This window comes from Macrotis lagotis, chromosome 1 (assembly GCF_037893015.1).
Source record: "Macrotis lagotis isolate mMagLag1 chromosome 1, bilby.v1.9.chrom.fasta, whole genome shotgun sequence".
NCBI lineage: Eukaryota > Metazoa > Chordata > Mammalia > Peramelemorphia > Peramelidae > Macrotis > Macrotis lagotis.
The window spans coordinates 550566982-550576426 of record NC_133658.1 but is presented as its reverse complement, the minus strand read 5'-3'; the positions used below and the strand labels follow the sequence as shown (position 1 = coordinate 550576426).

Here is a 9445-nt window from a genome sequence, read left to right as displayed (position 1 = left end):
AAATGATTAAGAAAATAAATAAACAATCATGTCTTTTTAGTAGGATTAATACATTCATGACCTTGGCTTGCTTTTGTTTTTTGTGAAATTATGATATAAATAGTTTGCAGTCAAGATTTCTTCATACTGTTTTCCATTGAACACGCCAATATAAAATGTTCATTAATTTTTGTTATATGTGTGTGTACATATATGTATATTTTTTCTGTATATGTATATGTATATATATATATACATATATATATATATGTATATTATGTATACATGTATAAGTCCCTCTCTGGTTTCCTTATATTCTCTAATTTGCTTTGTTGAAATGATTTTTCTTATGAATAATATATTGGAGTGAAATAGCTGAATAAAATAAAGATTTTATGACTGCATTTAAGCCAGAAACAAATGCCAATTTGTGTTAGAAACTATCAGACAATTTTGACAACGTTTTAATTTTATCCATTGTTCAATCTCTGTACCTCTTTTTTATTATCATATTATTTTGATGGTTACCATTCTGTATTATTGTTTAAGTTGGGAAGGTAAGAAATGACGTTTTTCATTTAAAAAAATGATTTCTTTTAAAATTTGAACATATTGTCCTTTGAAATTAATTTTGTCATTATTTTTCCTAGCTCCATAAAGCAATTATTTGGTAGGGTTTTTTTGGTATGACACAAAATAAGCAAAAAAACATATCCTTTCCTAGTGTCATTTTGTATAATACTGGATCAACCTACAGTCGTGCAATTTTTATTTCTCCATCTGTTTCTGTATACATGAAATGTTTCATAATTATCTTTACATAATTCCTATATGTCATCACAAGTACCTCCTAAGTATTTTATAACATCTGCAGATGCCTTAATTGAAATTTATACATATATCTTCATGCTAGATTTTTCAAGAAGCATAAAGAAATGATAATTATTTTTGGAATTTCATATTTGTAACTTTTATAGTGTTAATCTTTGACTAATTATTGAAGTGATGCCTTAGAATTCTCTAAGTATATCATCTGGTAAAAGTGGTAGTTTTGCTATCTAATTGTATATTCTGATGCCTTCAGTTTCCTGTTCTTTTCTTTTTGAAATTGCTAGTATATCTTATAATATTGAATGGTAATGGAAGGAATGAACATCTTTGTTTCATTCTGATTATACAGGAAGGTTATAGTTTATCCTCAGTATAAGATTATTTTTAGTTATCTATTGATAGAACTTAATATTTTAAGAAAATTTCATGTATTCCTATGCTTTCTAGTGCTTTAAAAGAAATGATTATTTTATTTTGTCAAAAGATTTTTTTTACAGGGGGCAACTAGATGGTGCAGTGAATAGAGTCCCAGTCCTGGAGTCAGGAGGACCTGAGTTCAAATTGGATTGGATATCAGGTACTTAATAAATACCTAACTGTGTGACCTTGGCCAAGACACTTAACCTCATTGCCTTGATAAAATAAAAAAAAAAGATTTTTTTTCTCAAATGAATGAAATTAAATTACTTTTGCTGATTATTTTTGGATATCAATTATGCATAAGGCTTTCTTAATATTGAAACATTTCTGGATCTAAATACCTGAAGTACCAACAGAAATCCTCCTAGTAAGAGATTAAATAATTATTTTGGTATACTGTTGCAATCTACTTGCTCTTAATATATATTAACAAAAATGATTTTCATTACTTATTAGAAAAATGCAAATTAAACTTCTCTGAAGTACCGCCTCACACCTTGCATATTAGCCCATATGACCAGAAAGGACAATGATCATTTTTGAAAGGGTTGTGGGAAATCTGGGACACTATTACATTGTTGGTGGAGTTGTGAAATCAACCTACCTTTCTGGAGAGTAATTCACAACTATGCCCAAAGGACAGCAAAATTTTGCATACCCTTTGATCTTGCAATATCACTACTGGGTCCATACCCTAGAGAGATGATGAAAAAGGGTACAAATATAACTTGTACAAAAAATATTCAAAGAAGCCCCGTTTGTGGTGGCAAAGCATTGGAAATCAAGTAGATGTCCTTCAATTGGGAAATGGCTTAACAAACTGTGGTATTTGTATGCCATGGAACACTATTGTTCTATTAGAAACCAGGAAGGATGGGAATTAAGGGAAGCATGGAGGGATTTGCAGGAACTGATGCTGAATGAGATGAGCAGAACCAGAAAAACACTGTACACCCTAACAACAAAATAGGGGTGATGATCAAAGTTGATGGACTCGCTCATTCCATCAGTGCAACAATCAGGGACAATTTGGAACTGTCTGCAATGGAGAATATTATCTGTATCCAGAGAAAGGAACTGTGGTGTTTGAACAAAGACCAAGGACTATTAACTTTAATTTAGGAAAAAAAACCTGATATCTTATTTTCTGATCTTGCTATCTCTTATACTTTATGCTTCTTCCTTAAGGATATAATTTCTCTCTAATCACATTCAATTTGGATCAATGTATACCATGGAAACTATGTAAAGACTGGCCATTTGCCTTCTGTTGTGGGGGGAAGTAAAATTAGGGGAAAAATTGTAAAACTCAAAATAAATAAAATCTTTAAGGAATAAAAAAACACAGAAAAAAAGAAAAAAATGATTTTTACTTGTCTTAATCTGTTTTTGTTCTCCTTGAGGAAAGCATAAAAATTGTCACAGAAAGTGGCAGAACTCTACCAACTATTTCTGCAAAAAGTTTATATCATATTTTAATTTATTGATTTAATGTTGGGTAGAATGTAGTTGTAAAATCTTCTAATTAATCTGTTGCTGTTTTCCCCCTTCCTTCGAGAAAGGACTTGTATTCAATTTATTTTTCTCAGAAATAGTGATTTAAATAATTTATTAACTTTCTGTTGATGTAGGAGATTAATAGCTTTTGGAATTTTTTATCCATTTCATTTACATTGTCAATTAATTGGGAGATAGATGAGTGAAGGGGTTCTTAATTTCTTTCATTTCATCTTTATTGATTCTGTATTGATGCTAATACTTTTTCAATACTGAATTTTGATTTTCTTCCTTTTTAAAATTAAACAGTTTGACATAAAATTTTTCATGAAACTTTATCTGAATTTCATTAATTCAATAGTTTTTTCTTCAAATTTCATTATTCTCTTTTTTGATTTTCAAAATTTCTAATTTCATGTTTTACAGGGATATTTTGCCTTAGTCTTTTTCCAATTAGTTTTAGAATGCATGTATAATTAAATGATCTTATTTTCTCTTACTGATATGAACATGATATGAGACATGAATTTTCCTTTAAAATTAGCCTGCTCCCAGAGCTTGTCCCAAATAACATTGAATGAAGCCTCTAAACAGATTCTAAAGTGATAGAACACACCAAGAAATGCAATAGCAACAACGAAAAAAAAAAAACAGTGAATCAAGTTTTCAGTGAGATATCTTGGAGTAGCTTCAGGAAAAGATCTGTCATGTGGGTCAAAGGAGAGTATATCTCAGAATAAAGTCAGCAAAAGGCTTTTATCCACAGTGCAGCTAAGGTCCCTGAGCAGTTATAACCACAATAAGAATGAACTCCAGCTCATAGAGCAAGGAAGCCTGGTAAGGTGGTGTAGTGTTGGGCCCTAAAGCAGGGCATAAACATGGAACACTGGAAACGCCGCAGGAGAAAGTCATACTGGGAATAGAAACACAATTCCCACCAAAAACCAAATGAAAACAAAAAACTTGTAATTATTTGGCCTAAACTACAGGAAACAGAACTCAACTCTCAAAATTACCAGAAAAACAACAAAAAAAAGCACTTACCATTGACAGCTATCATTCTGATAGCGGTGAGAAAGACATTGGTTCAGAAGAAGAAAGCAGTGACAGAGGTCTAAATGTGAAGCCTTTAAGGAGTTAATGAACTGGTCTTAATTACAATGGGAATTCTTAGAGGAGCTCAAAAATGATGTTAAACTGGGGCAGCTAGGTGACATAGTAGATAGAGCACTGGCCATGGAGTCAGGAGTACTTGAGTTCAAATCCAACCTCAGAAACTTAATAATTACCTAGCTGTGTGGCCTTGGCCAAGTCACTTAACTCCATTGCCTTACAAATACAAAAACAAAAAATGATTTTAAACTGAGGAGGAGAAAAAGAAAAAAATGGGGAAAAGAAATGAGAGTACTATAGGAGAAATAAGAACAATTAACTGAAAACAATAATTTTAAAATAAAATTGACCAGTAAGAAAATAAAATTAATCAGGAAATAAAATGGAACAAAAATGCTAACCAAAGAAAATGAAGCTTTAAAAACTATAATTGAACTAACAGAAATCAATAACTCTGTGAGCCACCAAGATTCCACCAAATAAAACCAAAAGACAGAAAAAATAGAGGAAAATGTAAATTATCACTTAGGTAAAATGACCTCTACAAAATAGGTCCAAGAAAGATGATCTACAAATTACTGGTCTCCCTTAAAACTATGATCAGAAAAATATCCTGGACAATATTATGGAGGACATTATCTTGGAAAACTGCCATAATATCAGAAAACAGAAAGATATAGTAAGTCTTGAAAGAATTCATTCATCGCCCCCAGAAAGAAATACCAAAATATTTCTGACCAACATGGTGGAGAGAAGAAAAAAACTGTGCTAAGGTCTCCTGGTCTATCCTCATATGTAATGTGAAACAAGCATCTTAACATAAATTTGATCTACAGAAGTCAGAAAAAGGAGCTAAGAGAACATCTATTAATAAACTCTGTCTCCAGGATTTGTGGATGAGCCTGAGGTAGAGAGCAGAGAGCAGGACAAAACTAAGATCAGTCACAGAGGATTTGACTATGGGAGCTGGGGTCTGAAGCCTCAGAGACTTTGACCAAAAGGAGCAGATGTCAGGGCTTGGAGAGTCCCAGCAGTGCAGAAGGGTGAATTCCAGCACAGAGTGTTGCAGAGTTTGGCTGGACATTCAGTCCTCTGGGCTCAACTGGTCTGGGGGATCCAAGACTCCATACATTCATTTCAGCGAGTCCTCTTCCCAGAACAAAGTATCAGGCCCTCCCACTCCCCAGCCCTCCTGGCTCAGGCATGGCCAACAGAACAACCTCAGATAAATAGGGAGATTAAGATTCTCACCCAAGTTCCCAGCCCACATTGTTCAAGGATAAAAGTATCCAGTGCCACCCACAACCTCTAGAGCTAGGGAGAGGACCTCAAATAAAGACAGGCCAGAGAAAGCAACTAACACCCCCTACTGGCTGGCCCACTTGGAGTTACTAAAAGAAGTGAGCAAAGGTTCTAGGGATCTCAACATCAAATCACTCTGAACTAGCCCCTCCCCCAACACAAGATCTTAGGAAAATGAAGGCAAGTGGAAAGGGGGGTCCATAGAGAACTACCTAGAATTTAAATACCCTAACTAACTCACAGAGATCTAGAAATTATGAGGAGAATATGAATTGGTCTCCAGCCCAGAAAGACATCCTTGAAGAAATCAGGAAGGAGTTTAAAAAACAATTGGAAAATTTGGGAAAAGAAATCCAAGAGAAAATTAACACCCTGCAACAATAAAAGAAATCCTTGAAAAATATAATTGGACAAATGCAAAAAGAAAATAATTCTCTCAAAGCCTCAACTGGACAAATGGAAAACTCTTTCAAAAATTGAATTGACCAATTGGAAAAGGAATTGCAAAAGGTAAATGAAGAAAATTCTACTTTATATAAAAGAATGTAGTCTGTGGAAATTAATGACTTCATGAGACCACAAGAATTTATTAAACAAAAGCAAACAATCAAAAAAATAGAAGAAAAAGTAGAATACCTCAACAGAAAAACCACTGACCTTGAGAATAGAATCAGAAGAGACAACTTAATAATCATTAGGCTCCCTGAAAATATTGGAGAGAAAAAAAAAAACCTGAACTTGAAATTACAGGATTTAGTAATGGAAAATTGCCCTGATGTCATGGAACCAGAGGGCAAAATAGTTATTCAAGGAATCCATGGATGTCCTCTGGAAAGAGATCTCAAAATGAAAACATTGAGAAATATTGTGGCCAAATTCCAGAACTGCCATATAGAAGAGAAAATCCTTTGAGCCTCTAGAAAGAAACAATTTAAATATCAATGGGCCACAGTTAGGATTATGCAGGATCTGGCTACATCAACATTAAGGGGTAGAAGGGCCTGGAATGAGATATTCTGAAGAGCAAGGGAGCTTGGAATGCAGCTAAATATTCATATTCTAACAAAACTGAGGCTTCTATTCCAGGGGAAATGATGGGCATTTAATGAAAAATGGAGAATTTCAACATTTACTGATGAAATGATCAGAACTAAATAGAAAATTTGGACTTCAAACAGGAGAACCAAAAGACACATGAAAAGATTAAAGAAAAGGATAGAGAATTAAAAAACCTGCTATCCAATAAAATAAAATAAAACTGGCTATATGCCCATCTGGGAAAAAGTCTCTCATAGCTCTCATGATTTGTAACTCTATTAGATAAAATATACCTAACCAAAAATAATGGACACTCGTTACTTAACCATGGCTTTGATAGAATAATTTAGAAATAATATTTCCTTAAAAAGGGGGGACAGTAAAGAAATGAGAGGATGGAGAATATTGAATGGGGTAAATCACATTACATAAAGAGATACTAAAGACTTATTGCAATAGAGAGGAAGAAGGGAGGAGGTGAGAATGGCCTGAATCTTACTCTCATCAGGTTTGGCTTAAACATACACACACTCAGTTAAGTTAAGCAACTTATCTTACCATTCAAGTATTAAAAGGGGAAAGTGGGATGGGGAGGAAAAGAGGAACTAATAGAAGGAAGGGAAGGAAGAAGGGGCAAAAGGAAAGGGTAAAGAAAGGGATGGGGTTGGATATAAGGGGGCAAACATAGGAAAGTGGTGGTATTCAGAATCAAAATACTGGGTAATATAGATAAAGTGAAAAAAGGAGGAAAAATAGAAACAATGAAGCAATTTCTACACTAAATATGAATGCACCAAGTGGTATAGCATCCAAATTCTTAGAGAAGTTGAATTGGTTATAGGAAGACAAAGACAGCAAAACTCTACTGGTAGGAGACCTCAACTCCAACTCTCAGATTTAGATAAATCTAATCATAAAATAAGAAAGAAGGAAATTAAGAGTTTAATATATTGTTAGAAATACCAGCCTTGATAGATCCTTGAAGCAAATTGAATGGGGATAGAAAGGAATGTACAATTTTTCCTATAGTACATGGCACTTACACAAAAAATTTCCACTTATTAGGCCATAAAAACCTAAAAGTCCAATGAATAAAGGCAGAAATAATGAACACATCCTTCTCAGATCATAAAAAATTAAAAATCATATGCAATAATGAACAGGGAGATACTGAACTAAAACTAATTGGAAAGTTAAAGAATTAGTGGATAAAACAACAAATTATACAAACATTTCATCCTAGATAATGACAGTAACCAAACAATATACAAAAACTTATGGGATGTAGCCAAGACAATTTTCAGGAGATATATTATGTCTTTAAATACTTTCAGGAGAGGTGACTAAGTGGATAGAGTACAGGCCCTGGAAGCAGGAGTACCTGAGTCCAAATCTGGCATCAGACACTTAATAATTACCTAACTGTTTAGGCCTTGGGCAAGTCACTTATCCCCATTGCCTTGCAAAAAAGCAAAAGAAAAATGCTTACAAGAAAAAAATAGAGAAAAAGGAAATCACCAAACTAAACATACAACTAAAAAAAAAAAAACTTGAGAAAAAAACAAATTAAAAACCCCCACTTAAATATCAAATTAGAAATTCTAAAAATTAAAGGAGAAATTAATAAAATCAAAAACAAGAAAACTTTTGAAGTAATAAATAAAAGCAAAAGTTGGTTTTGTGAAAAAAAAACAATAAAACTTATAAACCTCTGGTTAATTCGTTTTTAAAAAAGTACAAAGAAAACTGAATTGAACTGGTTTTATTGGAGTACATCAGAACTCTGACCACCTGTGACAAATAGAAGAAAAATTACAACTTCTTGTTTTGTGTAGCTCACCATAGTATGGTCTCTGGCAACTATCTGCCAGTCTTGGAACTCAGGGAACATCAAGACTTTCCCTTGGAAATGACTACTCAGAACTACCTGAACAAGTCCCAAGAGTTATAAAATGATTTATGGGAAAAAATTAATGAGAATGAAATTGTACTAGCTAAGGAGAAAGAGAAGTATGCATGGTGTAAGGAAAATGTACGGATTATGAAACAGATTGTTGTATCGAAATACAACCGAATGTACCTATTCTTGAGGAAGGAGGAACAGCAGCTCCTTATAAGACTGGACAAGAAAGACAAAAAACTTGGAAAAATTAAAGAAGATTGAGTTAAAACTGTCTCAACAAGTACAACAACTACAAAGGATGGCCATACAATTAGGATTAGATTATAAAAAGTTAAATATTAAAACAATCCTGGATGTGAAAAACCTGTTGAATAAAAGTGATGCACAGCTAGCTACTTCAATATCCACAAGATGATTTTCCCCAAATGGACAATCTGTTGCATTACTGGACTGAGAGAAATGATGATGAACTTTCAGAGAGATATAACACTGGATCCTGAAACAGCCAATCCCTATTTCATTTTGTCTCCCGATCTGAAGAGTTTGAAACACACATGTGTCCCCCAAGATGTCCCTGATAACTCGGAGAGATTTAACTATTCTATCACAGTCTTGAGTGCTCAAAGGTTCACATCAGGTATACACTCCTGGGAAGTGGAGGTGGTAGGCATGACTGAATGGGAATCGGTCTTTCTTCTCTCCTTGCTTTCAAAATAAAGATAACACATCCAGATCTCTTGTTATTTCCCCATGTGTATCCATTTAGCAAGTTCATTTATAGGTCTATGACCAACAAAGAGCTCAGAGTGATAACATTTGTTCAAGAGACTTAATTACAGGTAACTGAAAACAAGTGCTGCAATGATTTTTTTTTTCATGAATTGAAATTGTATATTGAACTGATCCTTAAAGAACTTGAAGCTAAAATGTCAAAATAGAGCTTATCTTTTCCATTATATTCACACAATTAGTAAGTATCAAGGGTCTGAGGTTGAATTTGACCTTAGATCCTCCTGACTCCTGAGCCAATGTTTTATCTAAGGCATCACTTACCTGACCCCAAAATATTTATACCCTATTCAAAGTCCATTTGCTTCAACTTCATATATTACTGGGGACTTCTTCAGTGAGTGAAATCAGTCCCACCTTCCCCAAATTATTTATTTCTTTTTTATTTCTTTGTTTGGGGGGAGCTGGGTGCAAGGCAAATGGGGTTAAGTGGCTTGCCCAGGGCCAAACAGTTAGGTAATTATTAAGGTAATTATTAAGACCGGATTTGAACCTAGGTGCTCCTGGCTCCAGGGCCGGTGCTTTATCCACTGCACCACCTAGACAACCATAAGTGTTTTATTTCTACATATC

General features: G+C 33.8%; 1 pseudogene; it reads left to right on the top strand.

Moving 5' to 3' along the window:
* Positions 1-8089: 8089 nt before the first annotated feature.
* On the top strand, positions 8090-8800 carry LOC141505323 (putative E3 ubiquitin-protein ligase TRIML1 pseudogene; annotated as a pseudogene).
* The last annotated feature ends 645 nt before the right edge of the window (positions 8801-9445 follow it).